Here is a 27530-nt window from a genome sequence, read left to right on the forward strand (position 1 = left end):
ATTCACCGGCTGTCTGGCGTCAGTCAGCCGTTTCATCAGTTGGCTGGGCGAGAAGACCACTTTTTTCGAGTCGAACGACAAGGCGGACGAAGCATTTCTCCAACTCAAGAAGATGTTGTCAGCCCCGCCTGTCCTGGCAGCTTCGACTGAGAAGGATCCCATTCTCCTCTACATTGCAGCCACCAGTCGGGTTGTCAGCATAGTCATGGTAGTAGAGTGCAAGGAGAAGGACAAAGCATTGCCGGTCCAGAGACCTGTGTATTACTTGAGCAAAGTATTGTTCGCCTCCAAGCAAAACTACCCCCACTACCAGAAGATGTGTTACGGCGTGCATTTTGCCGCCAAGAAGCTAAAGCCTCACTTCCAGGAGCACCCCATAACTGTCGTCTGCACAGCCCCGCTTGCTGAGATCATTGGAAGCCGGGATGCCTCAGGCCGAGTGGCCAAATGGGCTATTAGTTTGGCCCCTTACACCATCTATTACCAGCCTCGCACCACCATCAAATCACAAGTGTTGGCCGACTTCCTCGTCGATTGGGCCGAAACCCAATATTTGCCGCCTGCGCCAGACTCCACTCATTGGCGGATGCATTTTGATGGCTCAAAAATGCGCACTGGTCTAGGAGCCTGCATCGTCCTCACGTCTCCCAAAGGCGACAAGCTTAAATACGTACTGCAAGTCCACTTTGCCGCCTCCAACAACGTAGCAGAATATGAGGCACTCATACATGGGCTCCGGCTTGCCAAGGAACTCGGCATTCGCCGGATCCTGTGTTATGGTGACTCCGACTTGGTGGTCCAGCAGTCTTCAGGTGACTGGGACGCCAAGGATGCAAACATGGCGAGGTACCACTTCCTGGTGCAGCAACTCAACGAATACTTTGATGGGTGCGAGTTCCTTCACGTGCCAAGGAATGACAACGAGCAAGCAGATGCCTTGGCACGGATTGGCTCCACCCGACAAGCAATACCGGCCGACGTCACCCTACGCCGCCTTCTGAAGCCGTCTGTCAAGCCGTCTCCTGATTCAGACTCCATCTTTGTGCCCCCCCCCCCGAAGCAGTCGGATCCGACTTGGTGACTTCGGAGGCCGGCACGAGGGTTTTGACAGGCGGCCCGGGGACTGCTACAGCCATGACCGACCCGGGGACTTCGGAGCCCGACCCGGGGACTTCAGAACCCGGCTCGGGGGCTTTGGAGCCCGGCCCGGGGACTTCACCAGTCGGCCCGGGGACTTCTTCAACACAGCAGGCGGAAGCAGCCGCCAGCCCACCGCCTTCCGGCCCAACCGCCCTTGTACAAGTCATAGAGGTTGCAGTCGAAGAAATTGCGGCGCCCTCATGGGCTCAGCCGATCCTCAAGTTCCTGGTGAACAAAGAGCTGCCAACCGATCAAATCTTAGCCCGACAAGTACAGAGGCGAGCTGCAGCTTACACCATAGTCAACAAAGAGCTGGTACAATGGAGCGTCACAGGAGTCTACCAGCGGTGCGTGGAGTCAGACCAAGGCCAAGCAATACTCAGAGATATCCATCAGGGCGAGTGCGGCCACCACGCGGCTTCAAGAGCACTGGTGGCCAAAGCCTTCCGCCACGGTTTCTTCTGGTCGACCGCCCTGGAAGAGGCCAAAGAGCTGGTCAAGAAGTGTCAAGGGTGCCAGCGATTCCGTTCCAAGCCACACCAGCCGGCTTCTGCACTCAAGACCATTCCCATAGCCTGACCCTTTGCCGTGTGGGGATTGGATATGGTGGAACCATTCAAGACGGCCCGCGGTGGCATGACTCACTTGCTAGTTGCGGTGGACAAGTTTACCAAGTGGATAGAGGCAACACCAATCAAGAAGCTGAATAGGCCGACTGCCATGACCTTCATCGCCGACATCACCATGCGGTACGACATCCCACACAGCATCATCACCGACAACGGCACCAACTTCGCCAAGGGAGCCTTGGCTCGTTTCTGTGCAACACAAGGCATTCGCCCGGACTTAGCGTTCGTTGCCCACCCACAGTCAAACGGCCAGGTGGAACGTGCAAACGGCCTCATTTTGTCCGGCCTCAAGCCCCGACTGGTCGAGCCTCTGGAGCGTTCGGCCGGCTGCTGGCTCAACGAGCTACCGGCTGTCCTTTGGAGCCTGCGCACAACTCCAAACAAGTCAATAGGCTTTACGCCCTTCTTCGTCGTCTATGGTGCTGAAGCCGTCATCCCGACAGATATCGAATTTGACTCCCCAAGAGTCACCATGTACACCGAGGCGGACGCCAAGGAAGCACGAGAAGACGGCGTCGACTTGTTGGAGGAAGGGCGGCTATTGGCACTCAGCCGGTCGGGCATCTACCAGCAGAGTCTACGCCGATACTACAACCGCAAGGTGAAGCCAAGGTCCTTCCTGGAGGGAGACCTTGTGCTCCGGCTGATCCAGCGAACAGCCGGACAGCACAAGCTCTCGGCACCTTGGGAAGGCCCTTTTATCATCAGTAAGGTGTTAGGCAACAATGCCTACTATCTGATCGATGCCCAGAAGCCCAGAGCGTGCAAGAGAGATGATTTAGGCAAAGAAACGGAGAGGCCGTGGATCGCAAACCTCCTTCGAAGGTTTTACAGTTGAAAGCAGTATGTATCACGCTACCTTTTGTACTATGTATAAAGACTCCGGGCCCCCCGAGAAGAGCTCGGGGACTGCCCTCTTTTTATCTATATGATAAGTGTCATGCCCATGAGAATGTATAGTCTATTTCTTCCGCGTGGCCCGGGTTCGACCAGTCGGCTTGGAGCCTCGCCGCCTTCTACAATATGCCGCCTCCTGCAGCCGTACAAGTAGTGTGCCGGCACCAAAAGCTTCCTTTGTCAGAAGCCACAGCTCGCAGAGCGACTGCATGGCGGGCAAAGGTTGCAAAGAGGTGCCCCGCACGAAAAACGACTAAGGAGGAAAGCGCATATGGTAGCAAGCGACCTCGCACCTAGCCGTCTGGCTGCTTGGCAGCCAGACGGCCGGCCTCCACCTTACTACCCAAAGCTTCGAATGGCTAAGTCCTGCCCCCCCTCACAAATGGCTAGAGTGCTCAAACCAGCCATGGTCTGCAGAGCGGCCGTCTGGCTGGTGAAAGCAAAGCCAAAGGGTCGGCGGCAAAGGAAAAAACACCAAGGAGAAAAAGGAAAAAAGGTTGGAGGTCGGCACAGCAAGCATAAGCAATGATAGAATATTTTACATGGATAAAGGCCTCTGGCCAGCATTCAAACAGAGTTTGATATACACCCCGAGGGTGGAATTGCGCGAATTTAACAAAATGTTCAGAGCAGCAAACAGAAAGCAGATAAAATCCTAAGGAGCAGCAGAAGGCTCCGACTGGGCGTTGCCGGTTGGGGCGGCAGAGGACTCCGGCTGGGCGGTGCCGGTTGGCGTGGCAGAAGGATCCGGCTGGCCTGTGCTAGATGGCGTGGCCAAGGGCTCCGGCTGAACGCTGGAGTCGGCTGCACCACCTGGCACGGCAGGCGGCTCCGTCTGAGTAGAGGGGTCGCCGGCAGCAGGCGGGGCGTTGGAGTGCTAGAGGACGGAGTCGATGGCATCCGTCGGAGAAATGGGCGGCGGGTCCGCCCCCACTTGAATGCCTCCAGTAGCAGGCGGCGCCTCGGTGTGTGGCTCGTTGCTCGAGGCCCGGTCAGGTTGGGGCTGACCGTCCGCCCCGACCTCCGGCATGTCGACGTCGCTCTCGTCTTCCTCCTTCTCCTCCTCCTCTTCCTCCTCCCCGTCCTCCCCTTCGTCGCTGGAGTCGATGACTTCGGCAGAATCCTCGCTGTCCTCCGGGTTCAGCCCGAGCCACTCGTGCAGAGCTTCGCCGCCTTCCTCGACCACCTCCGGCACAAAGACATTGGTGTCGGTGAAGTCGGCGATCGCCGCCGCCCTATTGACGAGCTCGACTTCCACCGCTGCCAGCTCCTCCTGCGCCTCCAGCCGGAACGTGGCTAACTGGGCTAGATCTAGCCCAGGGTACCACGCCTTGACGAATTCCAAGGCCCGGCACGCTCCTACCCGGGCTGCTGAGCCCTTCCAGGCCTCCAAGCGGCCGGCCGCCACCCCGGCCAGTCGGCAGTCCGACTTGGGGTGCGCGGAGCCAGCAAGCCCGGCCAGAGGGCGGAGACCGCCTGGGCTCCGGCGCGCTGGAGGCAGCGCAGCAGGCGGTGGGCAGGCCAAAGCCGGGCCTGAATGCTGAGGACCTGTTCGCCAAGAGTCCGCGGGGCATCTGCGGCGATCTGCGCACCTTCCGCTCTTCCCTCCTCACGCTGGGCCTCGATCATCTGTATTGCGGCTACGGAATGGCCCGGGAAGAAGTCTGTACGCGCAGAAGAAGAAAAAAAGGACAAGACCATAAGCAGGGGCCGGCTGCTCAAAGCACGAAATCAGGGGAGCAATGCTTACCGTCGACCAGGTCTTCGATGCTGCTGAAGCAGGACGTCACCTGGGCCTCCTTGTCGGCCCAAGCAGAGCGTTCGAGCTCAAACTCGGCAAGGAGGCTGGTCTCCGCCGTCTCCGCCTTCTGCTGGGCTGCCTTGAGGGTTTCTGCTTGTTCGGCAAGTTGGGCGACCAGGCGGTCCCGCTCCTCCGCCAGTTTGCTCCACTCCGCCTCCTTGCCACGAAGGGCGGTTTTGGCTTCACCCAGCTGCTGCTGCAGGGCGGCATTAGCCTCTGAAGAAAGAAAGAGTAGAAGAAGGCACCAGTCAAGCATAAAAGACAAAGGAAAGAAACGATCAAGGAGATTCGGCCCGACTGCTCAGCAGTCGGCCCGAACCTCAGGGACTACAGCCCGCGGGCGTGCCAGCGTGCCCCCGCGGAAAAGAAGTAGCCGACAAGGGAAAAAAAGCAACTGAGGAGATTCGGCCCGACTGCTCGGCAGGCGGCCCGAACCTCGGGGACTACAGCCTGCGGGTGCGCCAGCGCGCCCCCACGAAGCAAGAAGACAGAAACTTACGCCGGCTTTCAGCGAGATGGGCCGTCTGTGCCTCCAACTCCCGAACCTTGGAGTTGTAGGAGGTCGCGTGAAGGTTGTGATAATCCTGCAGAAGAAACATCAAAACGAAATCAGCAATCGACAATTACAAGTTAAAAGTTTCGACCCACTTGCTCAGCAGCCGGCCCGGAACTTGGGGACTACACCCAGTGGGTGCGCTTGCGCGCCCCCACGAAAGAAGCGAAGAAGAACATTCGGAGAAAAAACCAAAAGACGGCTTACCCGGATGGTGGTGCGCGACTCCAAGTAGGCCTCGTTGCAGCGCTTGAGTGCCACTGCCTCCGCCCGGAGCTTGGCCTAGACGTCAAGAGATGCCTCATTCAGGGCGTCAGTTCCGCCCCCGTGTACCCAGCCCACGGGCGCGACACTGTTCGCCTCGGTGTCAAGGGCTGACGAGCTCGAGGCGCCGATCTCCTGCGGCTGCGGCGCCGAGGCCGTCCTCTCCAGATAGCGGCGCGTGGGAATACGAACCGCGGGAACTAGGACCGTTGCCACCGTAGTCCCGACTGGTGGCACCGGCGGCGCCATTGGCTGTTCGTCCCACGGCTCGCTGGCTGGCGGAGGCGGCGGCAGGGGCGGCAACACAAAGACGTCCGGCATGGCTACGTCGCTGCCACCCTGCTCCTGGATCGGGTGATCGCCACCGGCTCCTCCGGCCGTCGCCTCGAAATCAGGCGGAGGCGGCGCAGTATTCAGAGGGGTCACAAGTAGTGGCTCTTGGCGGCGGGCAGCCTCCGCAAGCCGTTCCTTCTCTGCGGCCAGGGCCTCTGCCTACGCCAGCGCCCTCTCGGCAGACGCAGCAGACAAGGCCGCCTGCTCCTGGGCTAGGCGGTAGGCCTCCGCCTCCTCGCGCGCCTCTCGTGCATTCCGCTCTGTCACCTCCCGGAGGTCGGCGGCCGGGTCGATGCACCGGCCGGTCGAAGAGGTCGCTGCCGACCTGAGGACCGAGCCGGCGCCCGACTTCTCAAGGGTCAGCGGGGCCCTGAAATAAGAAGACAAGTCAGAAGATTTTCACGACAGGTTGACGAAAAAACAAGGAGTAAGGGAATGATGCTTACGCTGACACCATAACAGGCACCTTCGGCTGCCTCTGGTACGGGGCCGCCTTGGCCGCGGTCTCTCTCCGTCTGGTCGCCGCGGCCGGGTTCTTGGGCTTCTTAGGAGCGCTGCCGAACAGGGTCGAGCCCTGTTTCCATTTGCGCTTACCGCTTGGGGCGGGCGGCCCAGAAGATGGGCCGGCGCCGGTGGTGGCGGAGCTCCGGGCGGGGCGCGGCTCGTCGTCGTCTTCATCGTCGTCAGGCCAAGCCTCCACGCCGCTGCCTCCCTTGGAGCCGCCTGCTCTGCTACCGCCGTCCGTTCTGCCTCCGCCGCCTGTCGCGTCGTCGACCAGGGCGGCCGCCCCCAAGTCGGGGTCATCCACATCACTCTCCGCCCTGTCCGCCTGGAGGTTATCACCGGGCCCCAGGAGGGCGGCTGTTGTCTCGGACATATAAATCTGCAACCGAGAAGGAATCAAGTCTTGAAGGGCGGCGCCATAAAGAGAAACAAAGCAGAAGAAAGCAGTTCAAAGGACAAAGACAAGAAACTTACCGCAGGAGGCGGGTTGTGGCGAGAGTACGGCCGCTTCCTGTACCGCCATTCCTTCTCCGACATCTTGAGGTCGGAGATCTCGTTCACCATCCGCGAGACTTCAGTAGGCAGCATTCCCTTTGTGCACAGCCGGCACGGATCGCGGTGTCCGCCCATCCGGAAGATCGGATGAGGGCGGCTCTAGAGCGGGAGGACCCGGCGCTCCACGAAGGCGATGAGGAGGTCGGAGGCCACGAGGCCCTCCGACTCCTGGAGCACTCGGAGTCGGCCGATGGAGGCCGCCGCCTCCGCCGACACCGGCTTCGGCTTGTACTTCCAGGAGACGGGGGCTCCGGTGGGAGGGCCGGCCTCGTAGGCCGGCAGGTTGAGGAAGTCGGCAGCAGGGTCCACATTCTCAACGTAGAAGTAGGACTGCTGCCACATCTTCACCGACTGCGCCAGCTTGATGACGGGGAAGGCGTTTCGCTGCGCCGGCCGATGCACGGTGACGAAGCCCCCGCACTCGGCCGCCGTCTCCTTGGCGGAGGTGCCGAGCTTTCCATAGAAGAATGCTCCCCACAGCTCGATGGTGGGGAGGATGCCGAGGTAGCCCTCGCACGCCGTGACGAAGGCGGAGAGCAGGGTCACGGCGTTGGGTGTGAGATGGTGGGGTTGAAGGTTGTAGAAGTTGAGGAAGACGCGGAAGAAGTTGCTCGCCGGGAGGCCGAAGCCCCGCAGGAAATGCGAGCGGAAGACGACCCGCTTGCCTTCTTGCGGCGCCGGCGAGATCTCCGTCTCTGGCGGCACCCGCGCCTTGACGAAGGCCGCGCTGGGCATCCGGCGCGTGTCGCGGAGGAAGGCGATGTGATCCTCGATCACGGTCGACCCATCCCAGTCGCCCATGGCTCCGCCTAGCGGCGTGGAGGGGAGAGATGCGTCGGCGACGAGCGACGATGGCAGCGCTATGGCAGCAGCAGCGGAGGCTGAGAAGAGAAGAAGAAGAGTGGGAGGGGGCGCAAGAACTTTGCCGCACCTCTCCCCCCTCCCTACTTAGCGCCCGGGCTATGTAGCCGAGGGGGCGGGACATGGGGTCGTGGGATTAACTACGCCCACATCCCCACGACCCCCCGTCTCCCGCGCGTTTTGCCCCGTCGTGAACAGTCGTGGGGATGGCAACCGCCTCCTCTAGCGCAGTGAATCTGCCTGGTTGCCGAGGCATGGTAGTGGCGGGCCCGGCCCGGTGTCATGTCCCATCCAGAGCATGGGGTGGCAGGCTTGCTAAGCTGACGTGTGCCGCGTGGCGCGTCCGTGGCGGGCGGCTGTCTGGGAAGCTTAACAGGCACGCCACCTATTTCCCGCCTGGAAGTTCAAAATCAACCATGCAACTCCGCCTGGATGAGGCCGGGTTGAGCAGTCGGCTGGCCGCGAGATGGATCGACATTTTTCCCAAAGCTCGGTGAGGGGGGAAGCCGCTTAGACTTCGCGGCCCCTCGACCATGACGCATCACCGGCTTCGGGGACTACTGTCGGAGTAATGGGCCACGGGTAGGCTCACCTGTGTCCCAAGATTTATCAAGACTTTGGGCCACCTCCGCCTAGCTGGGCCCCAAGCTGAACCCCCGCCCTCTGGGGCCGGCTAGCTCAACGGCCGACTGCCAGAGGGCGGGTGATCCAAGACTGCGGCACTCCGAGCGACCGGCTCCGGACAGGCGGCCACCTCACAACTATGGGCGGCCGAGCTCCCATCAAGAGTACAAGGCAAGGCATGGCTACAGTGAAGCACGTCGCCTCCCACGCTCGAGACGGGTGTGGCTACAGTGCTCCGTACAGATGGAGATCTCCGCACGGCGGGGCACTGTGCCATGTCTCCCCTGACGTCTCTCCGGGCAGGCGGAATCCTGTCCCCCACGACAGTCTGTCGGTACGGCCTGCCAGAGGCGGGCCCTATCAGGCAGTGACCCCGAGGAAGACGGCGGAAGCTCGACCAGGCGGATTCAAGAGGAGCTGGCCTCCAGCAGGCGGTCGTCCCTTATCCCGAGGCAAGCACGCCATCAAGCTAATAAGACCAGGTGTAGCTACAGTGGCCTCCCGCCAGGCGGCGGGACTGTAGCCATGTAAAGGTGACCAAGCTCTCGTCACCAACGACATGGCTACAGTAAGCAGCCACCAACCAATCGCCTGGGCCAGGCGGCGGGCCCCAGCGGTCGGCGGAGAAGCCGGAGGCTGGACACACTGACAGCCGGCCAGCAGCCGGCTAGATTACCATTGTACCCCTGGGGGGTAGGCCTATATAGACCCCCCAGGTCACCCATGCAAAGGGTTGGACCCCATTAGAACTAGCTACCCCCTAGAGCAGGAAGAGAGCTAAGCCTTGCCTCCTCCTGCCTCTAGCATACAGCTCGAGGAGCACCATTGTATCACTTGTGCCTTAGTGATCATGCGAAGACCCCGCAGAGTAGGACTAGGGGTGTTATCTCCTAGGAGAGCCCCGAACCTGGGTAAAGTACGCCGGTGTTCGTGTCTACGCCTTATCCCGCTTCCAGGCACCGGCGACATTCTACTCGCTCCCACCATGATAAGCCATCCATTGGGATATGTCGCACCCAACCCCCGACAACATATTTACAACAACAAGAGCAAATAGAGTTTGTAAAAGTTTTTCTTTATCACTTTCAGTTTATTGACTGAATTGCTTGAGGACAAGCAAAGGTTTAAGCTTGGGGGAGTTGATACGTCTCCACCATATCTACTTTTCCAAACACTTTTGCCCTTGTTTTGGACTCTAACTTGCATGATTTGAATGGAACTAACCCGGACTGACGCTGTTTTCAGCAGAACTGCCATGGTGTTATTTTTGTGCAGAAATAAAAGTTCTCGGAATGACCTGAAAATCCATGGAGCAACTTTTTGGAATTAATAAAAAATATTGGCAAAAGAATCAAGGCCATGGGGCCCACACCCTGTCCACGAGGGTGGGGGCGCCTACCTTCCCTGAGCGCGCCCCCTGCCTCGTGGGCCCCCTGGAGCTCCACCGACCTCAACTCCAACTCCATATATTCATGTTCGGGGAGAAAAAAATCAGAGAGAAGGATTCATTGCGTTTTACGATATGGAGCCGCCGCCAAGCTCTAAACTCTCTTGGGAGGGCTGATCTGGAGTCCGTTCGGGGCTCCGGAGAGGGGAATCCGTTGTTGTCGTCAGCATCAACCTTCCTCCATCACCAATTTCATGATGCTCACCGCCGTGCATGAGTAATTCCATCATAGGCTTGCTGAACGGTGATGGATTGGATGAGATTTACCATGTAATCGAGTTAGTTTTGTTAGGGTTTGATCCCTAGTATCCATTATGTTCTGAGATTGTGGTTGCTATGACTTTGCTATGCTTAATGCTTGTCACTAGGGCCCAAGTGCCATGATTTTAGATCTGAACCTATTATGTTTTCATAAATATATGTGAGTTCTCGATTCTATCTTCCAAGTCTATAGTCAACAACCCCGAAGTGACAACAATCGGGACCACTCTCGGTGATGACCGTAGTTTGAGGAGTTCATGTATTCACTAAGTGTTAATGCTTTGGTCCGGTACTCTATTAAAAGGAGGCCTTAATATCCCTTAGTTTCCAATAGGACCCCGCTGCCACGGGAGGGTATGACAAAAGATGTCATACAAGTTTTTTTCCATAAGCACGTATGACTATATTCAGAATACATGCCTACATTACATTGATAAACTGGAGCTAGTTCTGTGTCACCCTATGTTATAACTATTGCATGAGGAATCGCATCCGACATAATTATCCATCACTGATCCAATGCCTACGAGCTTTTCACATATTGCTCTTTGCTTAGTTACTTTACCGTTGCCACTGTTACAATTACTACAAAATTGCTACTGTTACTTTTGCCATTGTTACCGTTACTTCCATACTACTTTGCTACTAAATACCTTACTGTAGATATTAAGTTATCCAGGTGTGGTTGAATTAACAACTCAACTGCTAACACTTGAGAATATTCTTTGGCTCCCCTTGTGTCGAATCAATAAATTTGGATTGAATACTCTACCCTCGAAAACTGTTGTGATCCCCTATACTTGTGGGTTATCATTAACGCGCGTGAAAAGCCAATACAATGGTATCTAGATATGAAGTCTGTCATTAGAACATGCTTTTGTTGAAGTATGTTAGATAGCGATGGATATTGCTTGGGTAATAGGTTATCACCAAACTGAGACTCTTCCTACAAATGTATATTGGTACCATTACCCACCATGAATCGCCACATGGTGCGTAAGCCATCTTCGACTCTAATGAGCCCCTTGGAGGAGGGTGCGCCAGTGGGTCTTAATTATGTTGACCTATGACATATGTTTAGAATGGAGGTATTTATTGTTAGCAACTCTTGCCACAATGTATGCCTAATTAACAACTTAAATAACTACTTAGTATGTGTTTGTTTTTAATTTTGTGGTTCTCTATATCTACCCCGCCTTGAAAGTATCTATAGATGACACTACATTTAGTGAGATGTTTTTTCTTTGTTTATGCTCATCACTTCACTAAAACAATATGGATCTGTAATAGTCCACTATTTTTCGGATAGACACCTCAACGGAAGACAAGGCAAGCAAGCGAGTATTGCATGACTGAAACAAGTCACCCTCCATATGATAGAAAAATGCCTTTCCAATGGTTAAGTTTTTTTCTCTCCAAGTGTTTTTCTACACCCTTCCATTCTTTGTTTAGAAGCGTTCGGTAATGAATGGGGATAACAATGTAGCAAAAAAGAAAAGAGCTATCCTCGCCACCAAAAGGCTTTAAAACTAGTCTTAGATCTCTTTTGTTTGGCCAAAAAATAATATTACGCATTTATGAAAATGTATTTTAGGCCAAGAACTGCTGAAATCTACACTGTACATGATAAGAGCTTCACATTGACAACTTTTCCATGTAATTTGCCATAAATATGATGTGTTTATTAGCATATTGTAGTATAGGCACATCTCATCCACGAGATGTGTGATCAAATCTACCTACCTGACAATCCCTTAGCATGTGTTATGGGGATAGCCGACATTTCGACAGCAATATTATAAAACAGGTGGGAACAGCTAGTCCCTTACCACACACCCTTCCACTTTGGAGTAATGACCAATGTAGTCATTAACCTTTATGCCAACACTCCCTTGTTGGACAAACAAGCAATCCAGTCACACCATTTTGGTCTAAAATCTTTCATGCACAACATTTGTTGGCGGAAGACTAACTTTGTTGTAGACCTTCTCAACATTAACTTTCAAGATAGCCTCATCGTGTTTCTTCGAGGCATGAGTGTACTTTGACAAAGTCTAATGAAATTATGGGCTACGACAGTAACATAATTTGTACCAATCTTGGAACATTTTAAAGACATTTAGAAGACATAGCAGGCGATATTGTTGAATTTTTATGGCATCCTCCTTTTTTGTCAGCAAATTAATGACACCAAACTTAAGCCCAAACTAGGGCAAAGCCAATGAGCATGGCCATCAAGTTAAATTTAGTGACCTCCCAATAATTTTGTTGGGAACCCATAAGGCCCATAGCTAGCTTTGTCTCTATTGAAAACGACCTCTTTCACCTCACTTGTAATGAGCTGGGCAATTGCCATATCATGTTCTCATCCGGGGAATGGCTGCAGAATATGAGTCATATCAGATTCATCCATTGAGAAAATTGGGTACCGGTTCTCCAAGCAATTGCTCGTAGAAGTTAATGATTTATACCTTGAGTTGTGCATCACCAATAGTCGTATGATCATCCCTCTTCAGTTAGAAGATTTTGTGCTTATGATGTTTCCCATTGGACAAAAGGTGGACATATTTTTTATTATTGTCCACTTCATGAATATGTTTTAGTTACTTCAGCATGTTGGAACCATTTCGTTTCTTCCACGTGCATAAGGAAATTAGTTTCATTGGCCTCACTCTTTGAAGCCCTTTCATCTGTCGGGGGGGGGGGGGGGCTTGCTCAACTTTAATATTGAGAGCTCATTAATAGACGGAAGTACTTTTTTATATGCTCCACTCACATTTCTTGCTCATGCTCACCCGAATTAGCTCTCTGCTGGCATCCCCAGTGGGCCTTGTCACAGCCGTGCAAGGGCGATGAGCATCGAGTGGGAGCCTAACCGCCGCATCTTCAACGACCATGACCGCAACACACTTGGTGATCCTGGATGAAATCAAGTGGACATTGCTCTACTAAGAGGCAAACATAACTACGACCATCTTGCAAACATATTCGAGATTGAGCTACGCGGGAAATATTGAAAGCCGCAAACATAACTCAGCAGAAAGCTAGGCGCGGATGGGCATGAAAAGGCAAACATTGAATTCGTCTCGGCTTGATATTTCCTTATCAAAATTACCCCTTTACACAGGTAGCATATAAATATCATCATCTTAAGTGGAACATTGAGCTTCCAAATGATTTTTCTATGGAAGTTATAATTGTCATTTAGTATCATGCACATATGCAGAGATTTGATAGAAATAGTTTCTGATGCATGATGCTTCCAAATAAATGCATCCTTGTTGTGTGCTTGGTTGAACTTGCACCAAATGAAACCATATTGTCTATTTATTGATGGTTAATGCTCGTGAAAAGCCAATACAATGGTATCTAGATATGAAGTCTGTCATTAACATGCTTTTGTTGAAGTATGTTAGATAGCGATGGATATTGCTTGGGTAATATGTTATCACCAAACTGAGACTCTTCCTACAAATGTATATTGCTACCATTACCCACCATGAATCGCCACATGGTGCGAAAGTCATCTTTGACTCCAATGAGCCCCTTCGAGGAGGGTGCACCAGTGGGTCTTAATTATGTTGACCAACGACATATGTTTAGAATGGAGGTATTTATTGTTAGCAACTCTTACGACAATGTATGCCTAATTAACAACTTAAATAACTACTTAGTATGCATTTGTTTTAATTTTTGTGGTTCTCTATATCTACCCCACCTTGAAAGTATCTATAGATGACACTACATTTAGTGAGATGGTTTTTCTTTGTTTATGCTCATAACTTCACTAAAAAAATGGATCTGTAATAGTCCACTATTTTTCGGATAGACACCTCAACGGAAGACAAGGCAAGCAAGCGAGTATTGCATGACTGAAACAAGTCACCCTCCATATGATAGAAAAATGCCTTTCCAATGGTTAAGTTTTTTTTCTCCAAGTGTTTTTCTACACCCTTCCATTCTTTGTTTAGAAGCGTTCGGTAATGAATGGGGATACCAATGTAGCAAAAAAGAAAAGAGCTATCCTCGCCACCAAAAGGCTTTAAAACTAGTCTTAGATCTCTTTAGTTTGGCCAAAAAAATAATATTACGCATTTATGAAAATGTATTTTAGGCCAAGAACTGCTGAAATCTACACTACATGATAAGAGCTTCACATTGACAACTTTTCCATGTAATTTGCCATAAATATGATGTGTTTATTAGCATATTGTAGTATAGACACATCTCATCCACGAGATGTGTGATCAAATCTACCTACCTGACAATCCCAAACTAGGGCAGAGCCAATGAGCATGGCCATCAAGTTAAATTTAGTGACCTCCCAATAATTTTGTTGGGAACCCATAAGGTCCCATAGGTAGCTTTGTCTCTATTGAAAATGACCTCTTTCACCTCACTTGTAATGAGCTGGGCAATTGCCATATCATGTTCTCATCCAGGGAATGGCTGCAGAATATGAGCCGTATCAGATTCATCCATTGAGAAAATTGGGTACCCGTTCTCCAAGCAATTGTTCGTAGAAGTTAATGATTTATACCTTGAGTTGTGCATCACCAATAGTCGTACGATCATCCCTCTTGAGTTAGAAGATTTTGTGCTTATGATGTTTCCCATTGGACAAAAGGTGGACATATTTTGTATTATTGCCACTTCATGAATATGTTTTAATTACTTCAGCATGTTGGAACCATTTCGTTTCTTCCACGTGCATAAGGAAATTAGTTTCATTGCCTCACTCTTTGAAGCCCTTTCGTCTGTCATCGGGGGGGGGGGGGCTTGCTCAACTTTAATACCGAGAGCTCATTAATAGACGAAAGTACTTTTTTATATGCTCCACTCATATTTCTTGCTCATCCTCACCCGAATTAGCTCTCTGATGGCATCCCCAGTGGGCCTTGTCACAACCGTGCAAGGGCGATGAGCATCGAGTGGGAGCCTAATGATGACCCGCAAGTATACGGGATAGTTGTAGCCTCTTTCGATAAGTAAGAGTGTCGAACCCAACGAGGAGCTAAAGGTAGAACAAATACTCTCTCAAGTCCTATCGGCCACTGATACGACTCTACGCACGCTTGACGTTCGCTTTACCTAGAACAAGTATGAAACTAGAAGTACTTTGTAGGTGTGACAGGATAGGCTTGCAAGATAATAAAGAACACGTAAATAAAAAGTAGGGGCTGTTTAGATAAAGATGCAATAAAGTAAATATAGCGAGTGTGGAAAAGTGGTGGTAGGAGTTGTGAAAGTGCCCCTAAGCAATTGACTACGTTACTAGACCGGTAATCACTATTGCAATGGAGGTAAAACCCTACTTCCTCTAAGTTCGGGACCCGGGTCATGTCTTCCTTTGAGCAGGTGTTCGGCTCAAGGAGTTCGGTGATCCGGACATAATTCGTCCTCAAAGTTGTGGGGCAATCCGTGTGTGGTTCCTCCACTACCGCTATCTCATGGGTGGCGAGCGGGGATCTGATGTCCCTTTGGTCGGGTTTAAGCCCGATCCGGTCATAGTCTGTAGCGACTCCCAAAGCGGCGATGCGATCCAAGAGCTCATTAAGGGAGGAGATCTCCATCGGATCCATCTGTTTGGCGAGTTCCGAACTGACGCGAAGGTTATGCTTGATGACCCGAGAGGCCATCGTCGGCGCAACCGCCGATGGGGCAGCCATGATAAAGCCGCCAAGTCGGAGAGTTTGGCCTACAACCAGAGCTCCCACCGAGGTAATGTTGTCCTTGACAACGAGACGAGTCATCGAGCCTTGCGGCGACGACACAGAGGAACTCTCAATGAAAGCACCCGGACAAAATGGGCTATCGAGCTCCTTCCGTACAACTTACAGCAAACACACTTGGTGATCCTGGATGAAATCAAGCGGACATTACTCTACTTTAGTTTCTTTCTTTCCATGTTTTTTTGTTTTCTTTTTCTGTAAGTTGTACCATTTTTTCAATGTTAGAACCATTTCCATTATCATCGAAAAATTAGTTCACCTTTTTTAGAGAAGAATGTAGTTCCATAAAGGATTTAAAATAAGAAATGACGAAGCAATGTAAAGTAAGCTAGCATCGGGCCAGTTGAAGGTATTTTTTTAGGATCCCACAAAGCTTTATTAAGGCGTCTGAATGTTTACAGGAATGAACGCAAGGTTGTCGGGCTGGCCCAACCACACATGGCGACCAAACCCTACGGAAAAAGCAAACTTTGCGAGATTATGACCTCGAAATTTGAGGTTCTATACCGTGTTCCTTGGTGTTCCTTGGCATTGTCATAAAATCAATGTGGGCCTTGTTTGGGCATTTCCTATTTGTTGCTCGCCGCGGCAAACTTTTGATGTATCGCACAGAGCTAAGCAAGCTAGTGAATGTACCCGGCCGACCCATTTTGTAGGTTGTGGTACCTTGTTTATGGAACATTTATTTATACTTTTAATTTGCCTTATTTTTATTTCCTCTTCCCTTTTTTCAAAAAAATCAAAAAATGTTTGAAAATTTAAAAAATATTCAGTATTTTTTTAAAAATATCCGTGTTTAGTTTTTCTCACAATTTCAAAATATGTTGCTGAAATGCTTAAAAAAGTTCACAAATTTTGAAAACATTCCCAACTTTTAAATAAAATCCGCGATTTTTAATAAATGAGCCTTCTAGGAATGAATAAGATTTAATTTCCCCCTAATAATCAAAATAAGAAAACCCAAAAACTAGAGGAAAAAATGAAGAAACTAGAGCTGGCGCTTCCTCTTTATGGTATGTTGCTACATGGGCCGACCCACCTGAGCGATTGGCCACCTTTTTGAAGCTCTTTGTTGGGGCCGCACAAGGGCAATTCCTTTGACACGCGCGAACGTGATGCCTTCGCTGAAGCGAAGCGAACCGAGCGACCGACACGGGCCGGCCTACTAGAAGTGAGGAACCAGTCTTGTTTGAGTTTTTTTGGTCTTCGTCATTATTTTTGTTCTATTTCTGTTTTTTATTTTTTTACTCTAATTTCTTTCCTTTTCTGTTTTCCAATAAATTAAAAATTTTGAAAAAATGTTCAGAATTTTCAATTCGTTTGACTTTTAAAAAGTTTTTGAATATCCAAATTTTGTTCATGTTTTCAAAAAAAATTCATGTTTCAAAAAAGTGCAGAATTCCATTTTTGTTCACCATATTGAAGAAAAATGTTCACCGTACACCATTGAAAAAAAGTTCACAGTATATAAGAAAAATGTTCATCGTGTATAGAAATTTTGTTCAGCGTGCATTTGAAAAACAAATCATCATATATTTTTGTATAAATGTTCAGTGTGTATTTGAATAATGTTCATGTTATACTAAGAAAATGTCCAGTGCGCATTTTAACTTCAATTTTTTTAAAAATTTGTTCACATTCAAAACAAACTTTTCAGATTTTCGAAATTTGTCAAAAATATATATTTTCTTTTTTTACGATTTCCAAACGTTGTTCGGATTTTAAAGAAATCTTGTTCACATTTTCCCCAAGAAATGTTGGAAAAGTTGAAACCCCCCGGATCTCCCACTTTTAGTTGTTACTTTAAGCATAGCCCTGCATTTCAGCTGTGCTTAGTCCCTAGCTCGGCTGGCTAGTGTCGCTACTAAGCACCGCGATGTTGGGAACAACATCATTTATTCGATTCACTCGGCGCCTGCGAATTGGGCCGATCCATTTTCGCACCACCTTTAGCAAAAGCTACTCATTTCACGAGGTCTGGTGGCAACGTTAGGTTTTGAAGGTGGTTTTGCTGTTGCTAGTAGCAGAAGGAGTGGAGGCATTGGATTGTTCTGGAGGCATGTTCTGAATCTGCGGGTGAAGAATTACTCACGGTACCATATTGATGCATGGGTGGCAGAGGAAGGGAAGGAAGATTGGAGGCTTACGTGTTTCTATGGGGAGGCCAACAGGAGCCTCAGGCAGAACACATGGGACACAATGACACGACTAAGAAGTGAATCAACGCTTCCATGGGTATGCATTGGTGACTTTAATGAAGTTCTAAGGCGAGAGGAGCAGATGGGTCCTAATGAAAGAGATGTCTCACAAATGACAGGGTTCAGGGAGGCAGTTGATCTATGTGGTCTGAATGATCTGGGATACATCGGCCTGGACTGGACCTTTGAAAAGAGAGTTGTTGGAGGGAATTTCTGTAGAGTGCGGCTGGACAGGGCGCTGGCCACGGCGGGGTGGAGCGCTAGATTCCCTTTTGCGACACTCCGACACTTGGTTGCTGCTAAGTTTGACCACTCCCCTATTGTTTTGATTAACGAGCAGGCACCAGAGAATAGAAGGATTGGTGTGCGGAAGCTCTTCCGCTATGAGAAAATGTGGGAACAACATGCTAAGTTTTCCCCCCTACTAGAGGAGGCATGGAGGGCAAACGGGGCGTGCGGAATAGCGGGAGGATTCAGTGAAAAACTAGGTAATATGGCGAAAGCACTAGCTGACTGGGGAGTGCGAGAGTTTGGCCATGTCCGAAATAAGTTGAGAAGCTTAAAATCTGAACTTCTCGGAATGAGATCAGTGGAGGGGCGGGTTGGTCCATCAGAACAGGAGAGAAGGATTGAGGAGCAAATAGTGGAGCTGAACTTGAGAGAAGAAATCATGTGGCGCCAAAGATCACGAATCCAATGGCTTGCTGAAGGTGACGGTAATACAAAATTCTTCCATCAGAAGGCCACAAATAGAAGAAGAAAGAACTGCATCTCGCAACTGTTGAGAGATGACGGTACACTGCGTACTGATGAAATGGAGATTGGCTCCATGGCCACGGACTTCTACAAAAATCTGTACGATTCAGAACCTACTGTGGGGATGGAGGAGGTTCTTTCTCACATCCCCAGGAAAGTTGATGATGAGATGAACCGAATGCTTAATGCTGAGTACACAGAGAAGGAAGTAAAAGAGGCACTTTTTCAGATGTATCCTACAAAGGCTCCGGGTCCGGATGGGTTCCCTGCTCACTTTTTCCAGCGCAACTGGGGACTTTGTGGTGATGAAGTTTCCAGGGTGGTGTTGCGGGTTTTGAATGGGGAAGAGTCTCCGGAGGTTATCAGCAGGACGTTCATCGTTTTGATTCCTAAGGTAGTGAATCCAACCTCTCTCACACAATTTTGGCCTATTAGTTTGTGCAATGTGATCTACAAGATCATCTCAAAAGTGCATTCTAACCGGTTGAAACGAGTCTTACCGGATATTATTTCTCATGAGCAATCCGCTTTCGTACCTGGGAGGCTGATAACAGATAACATTATTGCCGCATATGAATGCTTGCACTTTATGAAGAGGTCAAGAAGTAAGAAGAATGCCTTTTGCGCACTAAAACTTGATATGATGAAGGCTTATGACCGTGTTGAATGGTCCTACCTTAAGGCTGTGATGCTAAAGATGGGGTTTAACCAAGGCTGGGTGCAGAAAATCATGGACTATGTTTCCACAGTCTCATTTTCAGTTCTTGTGAATGGGGTGAAAATGGAGGAGTTTAGACCCACCAGAGGCATACGACAAGGAGATCCAATCTCTCCGTATTTATTTCTCTTAGCTGTGGAAGGCTGTCGGTGTCAAAACCGGTGGATCTCGGGTAGGGGGTCCCGAACTGTGCGTCTAGGCGGATGGTAACAGGAGACAAGGGACACGATGTTTTTACCCAGGTTCGGGCCCTCTCGATGGAGGTAAAACCCTACTCCTGCTTGATTGATATTGATGATATGGGTAGTACAAGAGTGGATCTACCACGAGATCAAGGAGGCTAAACCCTAGAAGCTAGCCTATGGTATGATTGTTGTAATGGTTGTGTGTCCTATGGACTAAAACCCTCCGGTTTATATAGACACCGAAGAGGGCTAGGGTTACACAGAGTCGGTTACAATGGTAGGAGATCTACATATCCGTATCGCCAAGCTTGCCTTCCACGCCAAGGAAAGTCCCATCCGGACACGGGACGAAGTCTTCAATCTTGTATCTTCATAGTCTTGGAGTCCGGCTGACGATGATAGTCCGGCTGTCCGGACACCCCCTAGTCCAGGACTCCCTCAGTAGCCCCCGAACCAGGCTTCAATGACGATAAGTCCAGCGCGTATATAGTCTTCGGCGTTGCAAGGCGGGTTCTCCTTTAAGTTCCATGTACCTGCCGAATAGTGTCCGGCTCTTTTGTAAACGTTGCGCTCCTTGGCTTCCACGCCCAATAATGGCCTTCTTCCACGCGTCGCACGAATGCGAAAAGCCAGGGTATCTTTTATGTTTTACCCCCTAGCTGCGCAAATAACCTGCCTATAAGAGAGGCAAGAATCCAGATCCAAATCACACCATCTTCCTTCCGCGAGTACTCATCGGAGCGCTTCTGACCAAAAATCCATTCCATCATGGACCGTCGACGCGGCTCCTCTTCTCGCGCTCCCAGCCCTCTGCCAGGAGATTGGAGGAGATGTTCTGTCCCGCACAACGAGCTGGTGACGCTCCAAGCGGAGGGATATCTTCCTCCGGCCTTCATGGTCCCGGTTCGAGCCGGGCTGGCCACCTACAAAGGTGGGAAGCAAGCGGAGGCCACCCCTAGCCCCAACAAAGGGGAGCGGGTATGCTTCGTCCCCTACCTGATAAGGGGGCTTGGATTTCCTGTACATCCGTTCCTCCGCGGGCTTCTGGAGTTCTACGGACTCCAGCTCCATCACCTCACGCCCGCCTCGATTCTGCATATTGCGGGCTTCGTAGCTCTTTGCGAGCTATTCCTGGGCATCGAGCCCCATTTCGCGCTGTGGAAGAGGTTATTCTGCCTCGTACCCCGCTCTCACGAGGGGTCCATATATCAAGTGGGCGGTGCCAAAATATGGCGCATCGCCGGGACCGGATATCCATCCGGAACCCCTAAGAAGGCGTCTGAAGACTGGCCTTCAGAATGGTTTTACGTAGAAGACGCTCCGCTGCCGGACCCTGTTCGGATCGGCCTCCCAGAGTTCAGCAATGCTCCTCTGAAGAAACGCCTGAGTTGGCGCCCGCGGAGCCCCCAGCTGGAGGAAGACAAGAGCATCCATTATTTGATGGGCCGGATAAGGTTACTGGCCCATTCCGGACTGACCATGATTGGAGTCATGGCCACGTGCATTATGCGGGGAGTGCAGCCGCTGCAATACAGGGGCCACCCCATGTGGGATTTCAACGGAGAGAATGATGCCACTCGTCATGGCCGCCAAGGGCCAGGGTCGGCCGAAGATCTGGTGAAGATTCTGTCCGGCCTGTACAAGGGGGAGAAGGAGGACTTTCTCCAGACGAGCCCATTGAATGGGTTCTCCATGAACAACCCTCGAAGCTGGGTAAGCGGATGTTCATTTATCCGACCCACGCTTTCAAAGTTAAGTACCTTACTTTATGGTTTTGACGCAGGATCTGCGCCGGACTGTGGAGAGCATACATAGCCCGGCTCCACAACCCGAGGATCCGGAAAGATCCCTTGATCCGGCCTCCGAAGAGGATCCGGACATAAAGGTGGAGCTAATCGACGGGGTGTTCCATCAACTTAGCATGGACAATGCTCTAGTCGCCATTACGGCTGACTACCCCGGCCTATCTCCGGCTCCCCAGGTGATTGTGACCGAAGTCCCGACACCATTATTTCGTCCTCGCGTATTTCTGACCACCGTATACAATGGTGTCTCGCAGGAGGTACCTTCAAGGCAGGAAGCCGAACCCGCGGCGGCTGGCCAACAAGGGTCAGTCCGGCCCAGCAGGCGAAAGAGGAGTGCGGCGCGGATCGAAACGTCGCCGCAACGGTATAGCTCGCGGTTGTTATTTAGGACAAAGTTCCTAGGAAGTGTTTGAATGCTCATGACCTTTGCAGGAGAAAGAGTGCCCGCCGGACTGTGGGCGTAGAGGTTGCCAACCAAGCCTCTGCCAGCCAGGCTCCAACACCTGGTCTGGAGGGGGAGGCGAGCGCAAGGCGCGAGCCGGATACTCCTCCAACGGAGGATGCCGACAGACTGTCCGCCACCAGGTCTGAGGTGGAGAGCGCCATGAATCATAGGCGCCGCCGGACAGTTTTTCGTGACGCGTGCTTCTCCCCTGAGGCGTTGAATGCCTTTAACGCGGGGGACGCGCACCTCTGTGCTCCTCAAGATGGTTTGACCAGAGCCACGGAGCAGTATGTAAAGGACATACGGGTAAGAGATTTTAATAGTTGTATATGCCAGTAGCCCCCGAAACTTAAAGTAGTTAGAGTAACTGATTTAAGGATCATTTGATGTGCAGGATCTTACAGAGAAGAATACCCAGTTGTCCCAGGAGCTAGAAGAGTGCAAGGCCCAACTCGAGGCCGCACTAGCTGCCGTAGGAGGAAACACAGAGACGCCTCCTGGTAACACATTATTTCAAAAAGATAATCGGTGTGCGGCGTGCGTGTAAGTCTGACAATGACATTGCAGGTGTTGCCGGACTAGATCCGGACAAGCAAGACCTATTGCGCCAGCTGAAGGCCGGCGAGGGGGTGCTGACGAAGGTGCAGCAGGAAAGGAACAAACACCAAGATGCCCACGCCCAGCTTGGAGAAGAGCTGAAAGGTGTTCGGGCCAAGCTGTCTGGCTCCGTGAAGGAGAATCAGTGGCTTCGTCGCGGCATCTATAGTAAGTGCTTGAGCGAGCTCCTTTGAAAAGAAGAGTTCGGCGAGGAAGTCAATTAACAAAAATATGTCTGTAGGTGTGCTCACAGGTTGTCCTGCGGAGGAGATGCCCGTATCAACGGGTGATCAACTTCCCGAGCTAGTGCAACTGCTCGAACGAGTTCGGCAGGCGATGAGCGGCGTCGTCCAGGCTTTATGGCCGTCCCTCTCCCTACCCGAGGGCCTTGGAGAGCTTGCGGAGAAGCTTCAGGGAGCGCGGCAGCGCTTCCGCTTATGGAAGATTTCGGCCTGCCGCCAAGGTGCCAGGGAGGCCTGGGCCATGGTGAAGACGCGGTACAAGAAGGCGGATCCCAACCACATGGCCGAGGTCGGACCTGTGGGGCCCGACGGGAAGGAGATCCCTGTGAGTTTAGTGTACGGCCAAGTAGAGTTGGCCGCTAAATATTCCCAATGGGACTGTAAATTAGACAGCCTGTTAGACGGGATTGAGGAAGAATACAGTCAGTCGATTTGACAATGTATTTTAAAATGACATGTAAAATGCCTTCTAGCCGGATTGTAGATCGTTTGTCTTTGCCGACCTTTTCGCTTCAACCTCGGGACCCTAGAGTCCGGAGTGTGTCCGAATACCTTCTCGGTTAAGAAACAACCGGGGCATGCATGGAGACCAGGCGTAGGGGTCATTAGTGCTTTATCAGACAAGTGCCCAACTAGTTATGTTATATTACATGGTTAGTAAGAAACATCTTCCAGGGAGAATAGTTCCGTTAAGGGTTCCTTTCCCTGGGAGGCATGCCCTAAAGTGCATGTCCGGACTGCGAAAAGAGCAGTAAAACATCTGGGGGCAGATAAATAAATAGGTAAAAAATCATCTTTCAAGTCACCGACCGAATATTCCCTTAAGAACGCTAGCTTTCGGCTTCACCCAGTCTGAGGTACACATCCGGCTGACCCGGCAGTAACAATCGCAGAGGTGCTCCCTTTACCTCCTAGCCGAACAATCGGGAACGTAGGGGTAAGCACAGGAGCCAGGCAACCCAGCTTGGCCAAAACTTAAGTCATATCGATGCATATAATGGTGAATAAAAGGTACATGTGGAAGTTTGACACATGTGCTGGGCATGAAGCCCTTATAAGTAAGCTTCTGGTAAAGAAGCCCCCAGGTATAATGAGTGCGGATAGCACATCAAGTGTGTGCGAACAATGCGCAAGTAGGCCTTTAAGGGCTTTTATGAAAAGGGGTGAGAGAAAAAAGAGAAACAAAAGACAGCTGAAGTGTAAAAATTTGGACGGGGGAAGGAGACGAACTCTTAGTCCGGCGCTAGGCGTAGAATCTTCGGAGGCGGGCTGCGTTCCATGGGTTCGGCTCGAGTCGGTTGTCCGACGCATTTCGCAGACGGTACGCTCCGCCGGTCAGGACTTGATCGATAATGAAGGGGCCTTCCCATTTGGGCTTGAGCTTGTCCTTTTTCTTGTCCGGCAGGCGTAGAACTAGTTCGCCAACATTGTAAGTCTTAGCCCGTACTTCTCTGCTTTGATATCTTCGAGCCTGCTGCTGATAGAATGCGGAACGAGCCTTGGCGACGTCGCGTTCTTCCTCCAATGCGTCCAAGCTGTCCTGCCGATCCAGCTCGGCTTCTCTTTCTTCGTACATGCGCACTCGAGGTGAGTCATGAATGATGTCGCAGGGCAAAACTGCCTCTGCGCCGTATACCATAAAAAATGGTGTGAATCCGGTAGTACGGTTGGGCGTTGTCCGCAGCCCCCAGAGTACGGAGTCGAGCTCCTCTACCCAGTGCGTGTCAGATTTCGTAAGGGACCGCACTAGTCTGGGTTTGATGCCGCTCATTATTAGACCATTTGCTCGTTCCACTTGACCGTTGGTTTGAGGATGATAGACTGAAGCGTAATCGAGCTTAATGCCCATATTTTTGCACCATAATTTAACCTCGTCGGCCGTGAAGTTCGTGCCGTTATCGGTAATGATGCTATGGGGGACACCATAACGGTGTACTACCCCGGATATGAAGTCTATCACTGGTCCGGACTCTGCCGTTTTAACTGGCTTGGCCTCTATCCATTTGGTGAATTTGTCCACCATGACCAATAGGTACCTTTGCTTGTGGGTTCCCCCTTTAAGGGGTCCGACCATGTCAAGCCCCCAGACCGCGAACGGCCAGGTAATGGGTATAGTTTTGAGGGCGGTGGGTGGCATATGGCTCTGATTAGCAAAGAGCTGACAACCGACGCATCTTTGGACTAAGTCCTGAGCATCTGCCCGGGCCGTCGGCCAATAAAATCCTGTACGGAATGCTTTGCCTACAAGGGCCCGAGCTGCGGCGTGGTGTCCGCCTAGTCCGGCATGAATTTCAGCCAGAAGGTTTCGCCCTTCCTCTTCGGAGATACACCGTTGAAGGACTCCGGTTGTGCTTTTCTTATAGAGTTCTCCCTCGTGGACCTTGTAGGCTTTAGATCGCCGGACTATGCAGCGGGCCTCATTTTGGTCTTCGGGAAGTTCCTGCCTGAGTAAGTAGGCTAGGAATGGCTCTGTCCACGGGGCGATTACTGCCATTATTTCGTGGGCTGAAGGTGTTATTTCATCGGCTGAATCGCCGATTATGTCAGATTGTTCTGTATTGGGTGGTGCGGCTGCCTTCGGGTTGTTATTTCCGGACTCTTCTTCCCATAGTACGGATGGCTTAAAGAGCCGTTCCAGGAAGATGTTTGGAGGGACAGCGTCGCGTTTCGCGCCGATGCGTGCCAATACGTCGGCTGCTTGGTTATTATCTCGGGCTACGTGGTGGAATTCGAGTCCTTCGAACCGAGCTGACATTTTTAGGACAGCGTTACGATATGCTGCCATTTTCGGATCCTTGGCGTCAAAGTCCCCATTTACTTGGGATATTGCAAGGTTTGAATCCCCGCAAACCTCTAGGCATTGAATGCCCATGGAGATTGCCATTCGGAGGCCATGTAGGAGGGCCTCGTATTCGGCTGCGTTGTTGGAGTCCGTGTACATTATCTGAAGTACGTATTGGACTGTGTCCCCGGTTGGGGACGTCAATACGACGCCAGCCCCCAAGCCGGCCAACATTTTGGAGCCGTCGAAATGCATAATCCAATTGGAGTATGCGCCGTACTCTTTAGGGAGTTCGGCTTCAGTCCATTCGGCGACAAAGTCAGCCAAGACTTGCGACTTTATAGCTCGCCGAGGTTTATAAGTTATATCGAATGGTAAGAGCTCAATGGCCCATTTTGCAATCCTGCCCGTTGCGTCGCGGTTGTTTATAATGTCGTTGAGGGGCACTTCGGAGGCCACTGTTATCGAACACTCTTGAAAGTAGTGTCGGAGCTTCCGGGATGCCATGAACACCGCATAGGCTATCTTTTGATAGTGCGGGTAACGGGACTTGCAGGGAGTTAAGACAGTGGATACGTAGTACACTGGTTTTTGAAGAGGGAATTTGTGCCCTTCTGTTTCTCGTTCGACGACGAGTACCGCGCTTACCAACTTGATGTGTTGCCGCGATGTATAACAACATTGGTTCGCCCAGGTTAGGCGCAGCCAGGACCGGATTTGTTGCCAATATGGCTTTGATTTCTTTGAGTCCGGCAGTGGCAGCATCCATCCACTCGAAGTGTTCGGTGCGCCTGAGGAGGCGATAGAGGGGCAATGCCTTTTCTCCCAAACGGGAGATAAAGCGGCTTAGGGCCGCCACGCATCCGGTCAATTTTTGTATTTGTTTGAGGTCTTTTGGAATATCTAGCTGTGACAGAGCTTGGATCTTGGCTGGGTTTGCTTCAATTCCTCTACCGGATACAATGAAGCCCAGGAGCTTTCCGGCTGGTACGCCGAAAACGCATTTTTCCGGATTCAGCTTGATGTCATATGCTCGGAGGTTGTCGAATGTGAGCCTCAAATCGTCTACTAGAGTCTCGACGTGTTTGGTTTTGACGACTACGTCGTCTACGTATGCTTCTACTGTTTTGCCGATCTGGGTAGCCAGACATGTCTGAATCATGCGCTGATATGTTGCGCCGGCGTTTTTGAGTCCGAAGGGCATCGTGTTGAAGCAGAATGGTCCATATGGAGTAATGAATGCCGTTGCGGCTTGGTCCGCTTCCGCCATCTTGATTTGATGGTAGCCGGAATATGCGTCAAGGAAGCACAATGAATCGTGCCCTGCAGTAGCATCGATTATTTGGTCGATGCGGGGGAGGGGGAAGGGATCCTTTGGGCAGGCCTTGTTGAGGTCTTTAAAATCGACACATAGGCGCCAGGATTTGTCCTTCTTTGGTACCATTACCAGGTTTGCTAGCCAGTCCGGATGTTTGATGTCTCTGATGAATCCGGCTTCCAGTAGTTTGGCTAGCTCTTCTCCCATTGCCTGTCTTTTGGGTTCGGAAAATCGCCGAAGAGCCTGTTTGACTGGCTTGAATCCTTTTAGGATGTTTAGGCTGTGTTCTGCCAATCTGCGTGGGATTCCTGGCATATCTGAAGGGTGCCAGGCGAAGATGTCCCAATTTTCCCGAAGGAATTCTCGCAGTGCGGCATCTACATCAGGGTTCAACTGTGCCCCGATGGAGGCCGTCTTTGTTGGGTCCGTTGGGTGGACCTGGAATTTGACTATTTCGTCCGCTGGTTTGAAAGAGGTGGACTTGGATCTCTTATCGAGTATCACATCGTCCCTATTCACCGTAGAGCGCAGCGCAGTGAGTTCTTCTGCCGCTAGGGCTTCGGATAGTGCCTCCAGGGCTAATGCGGCTGTCTTGTTTTCGGCGCGGAGTGCTATGTCCGGATCACTAGCGAGAGTGATTGTTCCGCCGGGCCCAGGCATCTTAAGCTTCATGTACCCGTAATGGGGTATGGCTTGAAAAATTGTGAATGCCTCCCGTCCTAATATAGCGTGATATCCGCTGCTGAACGGGGCCACTTGGAACGTGACCTCTTCGGACCTGTAATTGTCCGGCGAGCCGAACACCACATCAAGTGTGATTTTTCCTGTGCAGCGCGCTTCCCGGCTAGGGATTATTCCTCTAAAGGTTGTGCTGCTTCGCTCA

This window comes from Triticum aestivum, chromosome 7B, assembly GCF_018294505.1.
Source record: "Triticum aestivum cultivar Chinese Spring chromosome 7B, IWGSC CS RefSeq v2.1, whole genome shotgun sequence".
In the NCBI taxonomy this organism is placed as follows: Eukaryota; Viridiplantae; Streptophyta; class Magnoliopsida; order Poales; family Poaceae; genus Triticum; species Triticum aestivum.